The sequence below is a fragment of the Balaenoptera acutorostrata genome, chromosome 1 (assembly GCF_949987535.1).
Source record: "Balaenoptera acutorostrata chromosome 1, mBalAcu1.1, whole genome shotgun sequence".
Lineage (NCBI taxonomy): Eukaryota > Metazoa > Chordata > Mammalia > Artiodactyla > Balaenopteridae > Balaenoptera > Balaenoptera acutorostrata.
This window is the reverse complement of record NC_080064.1, coordinates 78,988,226-78,996,860: the sequence shown is the minus strand read 5'-3', so window position 1 is coordinate 78,996,860 and position 8,635 is coordinate 78,988,226. Positions and strand designations below refer to the sequence as shown.

The 8,635-nt window shown below is 39.1% G+C and overlaps 1 pseudogene; it reads right to left on the bottom strand.

Moving 5' to 3' along the window:
- Nucleotides 1–833: 833 nt before the first annotated feature.
- Nucleotides 834–8,635, bottom strand: part of LOC103005628 (guanylate-binding protein 2-like) — a 50,699-nt pseudogene continuing 42,897 nt past the window's right edge.

Sequence of the window (8,635 nt, the reverse complement as noted above, 5' to 3'; positions counted from 1 at the left end):
TAGGAAGGTTACTACATGATTCAGAATCACAGCAGATGTTTGATCAGGAAATGTAATAACAGTCTCCAAAATTTGGTGGCAGAGGTAATAGAAAACAGTTGACATCAAGTCTGCACTGGTCCATACTGTATCTCTGGGTGGACAACCCAAATCAATATAGACTTGGAGTAGGGCATGGAGTACTAGCAGCCTGGGTATTTAATTATGTAGTTAATTGTGTAGATGGTCATGAAGTCTTCCTACTCATTAGGGTGTCTCCAGAGATAAAGTCACCAGGTATGGCAGAAACAGTCACTGTGGACTCCACTCACTAGGTGAGACAGGCCAGATATTTTCCCACAAGGAAGGACTCAGACAAGTTACTTATCTCTCATGAAATTACAATTTCCTCTTTTGGAACATGACAATATAACATGTATCTGTAACATAACATGAGGATTTGATCACAGAATATCTGTAAAGTCACTGTGCAGTGCCTGGTAATGAATAGTTATGGTTTATTAGTAATTTAGTAATGAAGGGCTCCATGAGATTTGATCCTGCAAGTAAATAGCCTTTAGTAACCAGAGATGGTCAGGGGTAGAAGCAGTAAGAGAATGAAATGTCTGCTAGTGTTTGGGCTAGAAAAGTTCTTAAATTAACCTAGTGCTCTAACTTCTAACCAGTGTTTTTTTTTTTTTATAATATCTTTATTGGAGTATAATTTCTTTACAATGTTGTGTTAGTTTCTGCTGTAAAACAAAGTAAATCAGCTGTATGTATACGTATATCCCCATATCTCTTCCCTCTTGTGTCTCCCTCCCACCCTCCATATCTCACCCCTCTAGGTCGTCACAAAGCATCAAGCTGATCTCCCTGTGCTATGCAGCAGCTTCCCACTAGCCATCCATTTTACATTTGGTAGTGTATATATGTCAATGCTACTCTCTCACTTCATCCCAGCTTCCCCTTCACCCTGTGTCCTCAAGTCCGTTCTCTATGTCTGTGTCTTTACTCCTGCCCTGCCGCTAGGTTCATCAGTACCGTTTTTTAAGATTTCATATATATTCATTAGCATATGGTATTTGTTTTTCTCTTTCTGACTTACTTCACTCTGTATGACAGTCTCTAGATCCAGCCACGTCTCTACAAATGACTCAATTTTTTTCCTTTTTATGGCTGAGTAATATTCCATTGTATATATGTGCCACATCTTCTTTATCCATTCATCTGTCCATGGACATTTAGGTTGCTTCCATGTCCTGGCTATTGTATATAGTGCTGCAATGAACATTGTGGTACATGAGTCTTTTTGAATTATGATTTTTTCAGGGTATATGCCTAGTAGTGGGATTCCTGGATCAGAGGAAAACATAGGCAGAACACTCTATGAAATAAATCACAGCAAGATCCTTTTTGACCTACCTCCTAGAGTAATGGAAATAAACAAATGGGACCTAATGAAACTTAAAAGCTTTTGCACAGCAAAGGAAACCATAAACAAGAAGAAAAGACAACCCTCAGAATGGGAGAAAATATTTGCAAACAAAGCAACTGACAAAGGATTAATCTCCAAAATATACAAGCAGCTCATGCAGCTCAATATAAAAAAAAAACAAACAACCCAATCCAAAAATGGGTGGAAGACCTAAATAGATACTTCTCCATAGAAGACATACAGATTGCCATCAAACACATGAAAAGATGCTCAACATCACTCATCAGAGAAATGCAAATCAAAACCACAATGAGGTATCACCTCATACCGGTCAGAATGGCCATCATCAAAAAATCTACAAACAGTAAATGCTGGTGAAGATGTGGAGAAAAGGGAACCCTCCTGCACTGTTGGTGAGAATGTAAATTGATACAGCCACTATGGAGAACAGTATGGACGTTCCTTCAAAAACTAAGCAGTGTTTTTGATTCAGCACAGAATGGAGATAACACAATCGAATACCTGAAATTTAAGCATTAGAACCCTCCCTTGCTCTGCCATTAACTGGGCCCTCTCCTTTTCCATTTTCTCAGCCAACTGTTTCATATGTTCATGACAACTCTTTTCTTTTTCTTGCATTATCTGCCCATTCTTCTTTTGCATTTCCTCCAAAATTTTGTTTGCAGCTTCTACAGATTCAGACTTCTCCACTCCACTGAAGAAGAAAAATAAGCAGAGAAATATGAGGATTAAATTGTTATAGCTTTGTTTTGCCATTCACCCCTTTTTGCTTGTTTGTTTTATTCTTATTTCATATAGAAAACTTCTTTGGGTAATTTTTGCACTGAGTAATCAGAAGAGTAATCAGAAGACAGATTAACATAAATATTGGTTAAGAAAAGAATCCCCTAAAGCTATGATCTATACTTGATATTTTTTGCTCTATAGTAATATTCCAGGTGGACTGCTGTGGCTAACATTAACATTTCTAGGGCTTTCCAGCTATCTAGAGTGTTTTCAGCTGTTCTCACCTTCAATCTCTTTTTCCTTTTTTGTAAGTGACTGATCAGTCTGTAGAAGTGCATAGCCACATCCTCCTTGGAATCCAAATATTTCTTCAGTATCTCTTCTGCCTATTGATAACAGAGGAAATTAGAATTAGGAAATAGAAACTATGGGTCAAAGTAAAACCTAGCAGTATGTCTCTTAATTCAATTTCATTTTAGCACCCATTTTAGAATTTAAATACCATTTCAACCTAAACTGGCTTAAAACCCAATTCTGGATCCATCCTCAAATTTGCTTTATTCTCAGTCACCCCAATTTTAGTAATTTAATTAGTAAATCTTGTCTTCTAATTGTATGGGTTAAAAACCTTATGGTTATCCTTTATGTCTTTTTTTTCTCCCAAGTCCCAGGTACCATCATCAGCTAATGGTGTTTGCTCTGACTTCAAGATAAAACCAGCCAAGGCCCATCAATTGTCACCTGTTCCTCCCGACAACCTGGTCCAAGACATCATCACTTCTTACCTGGACCATGAGATTAGCTTCATAATTGGTCTCCCTACCTCCTTCCACTCTTGCTCCCCTGTAGTCTGTTTTCCTCAGATCAGCTGGTGTTGTGTTATATTACTTTAAGAAAGATCACTTCACTCTGATGCACCAAATCCTCTGCTGATGTTCCAACTCTTCCCAAGTAAAATTGAAACGTCTCTCAGTGGCCTCCAGGATACTACTTTGTTTAGCATTTGGCCTCTGAGCATCTCTCTGACCTCACCTCCTGCCACCTCTTCCCTTGCTCACTGCCCTCTTGCCACATTTCCTGCTATTCCTAGAACATAAACCAATTTATCCTTCTGGGATTTTCTGTTGTTTGAAATTTTCTTCTTCTAGATGCCCACTTGGCTCACTCCTTGACTTCTTTGAGGATTCTTCTGAAACTGTACCTCACGAGAGAGGCCTTCTCTAAAAACCTACATATAAAATAGTACCACATTTCCTTCCTCTCCTATGCCTGTACCCTACATTGTTTTTCTTCAGGGCACTTTTTGTCACTGTGATAGTGACTTCTGGAGTCACCCAAATATTATTCTCCCCATTGCCTTAGAAACAGAACTCATTTTTTTCCACCAGGGCACATTGTGGACCGTGATAAAATGTTGCATTTTCTAGTCAACCTCCTTGGTAGCTGAGGTGACCATACGATTAAAGTCTGGCCAATACCACTTACACAGAGGTGTTATATGGTACTTTTTGCAGAACACCTTAAAGACAGCTGACCCAGAGACATTTACTCTTCTGTTTTTCCCTTTTCTTTCCATCTATAATGTGGAAGTAATAGATGAAACTCTAGCAGCCATCTTAGACCATAAACTGACCTTGATGATGGAAGCTGGGCACTAAAGTGCTGGAGCAGAACAAGGAAAGGGCCTGGGAACAGGATGATCTTTTTCCATCTGTAATGTGGAAGTAATAGATGGAACTCTAGCAGCCATCTTAGACCATAAACTGACCTTGAAGATGGAAGCTGGGTGCTAAAGTGCTGGAGCAGAACAAGGAAAGGGCCTGGGAACAGGATGATTGTGGAGTTGTCATGGCAGCCTGGACTTCCTCTGCCTTACTTCTTATATGTAAGAGAGAAAGAAACTTTTGCCATTTTAGGCCACTCTTGTTTTGTTTTATTTTGTTTTGTTTTTGAGTAATATGTGCCCAAACTTAATTCTAACTGATATCACCTGAGTATACCAGCACAGAAATATAGTTAAGAGCACAGAGTTGCTATAAGCTTTTCCAGTCCAGCTGTACACTTATTACCTGTACATTCTCAGGTGAGTTATTTTACTTCTCTGTGTCTCAATTTTCTTATTAATAAAATGGGGATATTAACAATATGTATTTCCTGACGTTGTTGTAAGGATTGAATGAGTTAAGCCCATTCATTTGTCTGAAACAAAATATGCTTTATATGTATTAGCTGTTATTATTATTAGTTTTTTCTGTAAGCTATAATTTGTTGATTGCTTGATGAATACTTTGAGAGAACTAGTTTGTTCTTATTTAATTGCCCTAACCCCAGAAATTTGATAATATCTGGCATATCGTTAGGCCTGAATAGACAATAGTTGGATGATTGAATGACTAAATTATTGAATAAATTCTACAAACACTTTTGGGGGCTCCATCTGTGCTTCCAAGAAGGAATCTGCTGTTCATCCCATGGTAGTCTCTCCTACTGAATAAATCAATGAATGGATCAATGAAAGGTAGAGGCACTGTTTACCAATCACATTTTGGTTGTTCCCACTGTAGTTTGAAAGAGTCACTTCAGCAAGGCCCAAGAAATGGTGTTCAGTAGGTAGTTTACCAGTATCCCCTTTCTGGGGGTCTGGTAGTACTTATTCTTTAGCTCTTGCTTCTTCCAAACGAAAAACCGATAACCTCCTGGTTTAGAAAATGTTCCTTGCTTCACATCTTCACATAGACGGCCAGTAGTATCCTGAAGTAAAGCCATGCAGTAATCTGAGGATGCTTTCATATTCTGCTTACAAAAGTCATCTTGGGGCTTCCCTGGTGGCGCAGTGGTTGAGAATCTGCCTGCTAATGCAGGGGACACTGGTTCGCGCTCTGGTCTGGGAAGATCCCACATGCCGCGGAGCAACTAGGCCCGTGAGCCACAACTACTGAGCCTGCGGTCTGGAGCCTGTGCTCCGCAACAAGAGAGGCCACAATAGTGAGAGACCCGCGCACCGCGATGAAGGGTGGCCCCCCGATGAAGGGTGGCCGCAACTACAGAAAGCCCTAGCACAGAAACGAAGACCCAACATAGCAATCAATCAATAAATAAATCTTTAAAAAAAAAAAAGTCATCTTGCTTTGCTTCTAACCGTTCCTGTGAAGGGAAAAAAATTGCACAGATGGTACAGTAAGACATGACTAGGATGTTAACCACACATAAATTACTGGGAAATGCTTCTCCTGCAAAGATTGTGGCGTATAAACATGACACACCCCTCACCAAGCTGGGAGATTCTAGAATACCCCTAAACAGAGTGCTGGTTTAAAAACTACATCTGTGTGATTATCTGAAGCTTCTTTTCCATACTTCTCTTGCTTCAGAGAATGATTCTCAAAGCACAGATGCTGTTCCATATGAAACTTCTTTTTTCAAGTCTCTAATTTCAGAAATAGTTTAGAGCACAAATATCCAGTAGGACAGGCCTGCAGGGAGTTCCTGGTTTCACCACTTTGTGATTTAGTGACACTCAACCTTATTAAAATGAGGTTTCCTTGTTGGTAAAACAGGGGAAATTATATCTATGTCACAGATATCTTGTCAGGATTATATGTGGTGATGTAAAGTGCTAAGTTCAGTGACTTTTCCATAAATGTTCATTAATGTGTCAATATCAGTGGTACATTTAAAATTATAATATTTTTGCATATTTTCTCAGTATAAGGTTAATGAAGGTAATGGAGACTTTACCCCAGGTATTTTCTGTATTACGAAAGTCTAATGTAACATTTACCTACATTAAAACATTAAAGAGAACTTATACATTAAACTTTTTCTTTAGTCTAGAAAAATGTCCATTGTCTACTGACCTTCACTATTTAGTTTCATCAAAATTCTGAATGCAGCAAGGTATGATTTGTAAAATCCTGCCCTGCAAGCCAGGGAAGGGATGGTGAACCATCAAGTGATTGAGTATTTGTCATGCAACAATCCTTCCTTAATTTGGAAGGACTCATGTCTTCAAATAGCATTTTTATGATTGATTTCTCTTTCCTGGATTTCTGAATGTTTTACTGTTGCCTTACATTAAACAAAATACATTTTTAGGGTTTCCAGAAAGAAGTGAATCCTCCCAGATTATTAGCAGGGAACATGAAAGTACTGTGTCTTTGACTAACTTTAAATGAAAAAAATAAAATAATCTCATATAAATACAGTTTTACAGTTTACTTGTTTGCTTAAAATATGGCATCCAGAGGGCGGAAATTAACAGAAGAAGATATTTGTAATCATCAGTCAGTCATTGTACCATAGTCTCTTGGAATAAGGTCAGGAGCAGTCTATTCTTTTAGTAAAGACTGCAAGCGAGTACACATAACTGAGTGCGGCTGTCTTTGAGTCTGGGAGGATTACTCATATCAAGATATTTTTTCTGCCCCTCATGAACCAGAATAGCAAATATCTCATTTTAATTTATCTGGAAAACTTGGTCCACATCTTTGAAAGAGTTAGTTCTTCATGAAGACTCCAATGGCCTCTTTCTCACTGGCCTTGTGCAGGTCCAGCAGCTCCTGGAGGGTTTCCGTGGGCAGCTACAGCTTCTGGTCCATCTGCATTTCATAATGGGTAATGACGTTTTGCACTGCGACTGTGTTCTCGATCTCGGCCAATGCCAGGACTGCATTCTCCATGCAGGGCAGATCCCCACTGCTGATGGCATTGACAAAGGTCAGCACCAGGGTCTCTAGACCTAAGAAAGGGGATTTTAAGAAATAGTAGTTATCAGTTGTTGAGAGAGGAACAAACTGTATTCTATTTAAAAAAAAATTTTTTTAAGTGAATGATGGTTTTTATTTATTTTTTATTTTTTTTGCTGCGTTGGGTCTTCATTGCTGTGCATGGCTTTCTCTAGTTGCGGTGAGTGGGGGCTACTCTACACTGTGGTGAGCAGGCTTCTCATTGTAGTGGCTTCTCTTGCTGCGGAGCATGGGTCCTAGAGCATGCAGGCTTCAGCAGTTGCGGCGTGCAGGCTCTAGAGCACAGGCTCAGTAGTTGTGGCACATGGGCTTAGTTACTACACAGCATGTGGGATCTTCCTGGACCAGGGATCGAACCCGTGTCCGCTGCATTGGCAGGCGGATTCTTAACCACTGCACCACCAGGGAAGTCCCAAAAATGTATTCTATTTAGTCTTGAGAATGTAAATTTAATTATTTTGAATCAACTGCTATAGTATTTTGTATGCTTTTCAAGTGTCACAAACAGTAGTTTTAAAGACTTTTTGAGAAAGAATTGTGATGGAATATTTTGTTAACCTCTTCGTTCAGAGGAGTTTAAAGCTGCTCTTTCTTTCTCCTTCCCTCAACCAAAAGGAAGATGTTGGAATGAATGGATTAGAATAAGGATATTTGGGTGATGAGATATTAGGTCTTGATCTTTTCTTAGCCTTCCTGTATCTCCCTTTTGTCTGCCTTCTTTCTATTTCCCTCCTAACTTCTAATTTATGAAAAAGGTCAAGGAGACAGTTTAGTGCACAAGTGTACAAGAGCACGTGTATGTGTGTGAGTGTATGCGTACATGTGGTGCAGGCCATTAGTCCTGTGTCTGGCCTAAATAACAGGGTCTTCCTAGATATTCTCTCATCAGAGCTCCATGCAATGTGACCATTTCAACCAGCTTTGTCAGGGATTTGCTGGTTTTAGCATTGAAAATCTCACATATCAGGAAATTACAGCCTCAGGCAAACTGGAGTGGTTGGGTCACCCTACAACTATCAGTGTTGGGGACTCAATCCTGGGCCTTCTCTTTCTATAGTTTTAAGTACCACATATATTTTAATTTCCTGCTTTGGCTTGATTTTTAAGCTTTAGATTTGTGTATTTAAATATCTGGATGGTATTCCTTCTTGTACACATCAGAGGAAAATACTAAATAATCCAAAACTAAACACCTTCATCCACTCTGGAAAACAATTCTTCCTCCAGGTATTTCTCTTAGTAAATAACATCCGTTCAAGCAGTTGCTTAAGCTCAGAACCCTGGAGTCAGGCTTGACACTTCCGTTTAATTCCTTCCACACACCCATATGCCCTCCATCATCAAAACTTATGAATTTGACATTCAAAATATGTGTGGATTCTATCTATTTTGACAATCTCAGTTGCCACTGTCTTAGCCTAGCATAATCCCTATTTATTATTAAAATATTGTAAATATCATTCATCTTCTTATTGTTTCATGTACATTCCTCCAAAACATTATCTACAAAATACTCAGAAGGATTGTTTTAAACATAAATTATATAACATTACCTCTGTGCCTATAATTCTTCAAGATCCTCTCACTGGGCTCAAACTCTAATCTCCTTGAAGTCATCCACTAGTCCTTTCAGGTATGGTTCCCTGCACACTTCTCCAACCATGACACCACTCTTATTCACTCTACTCTTGTTCAAGTCACACTATCTTGCCTTTACATTCTTGAC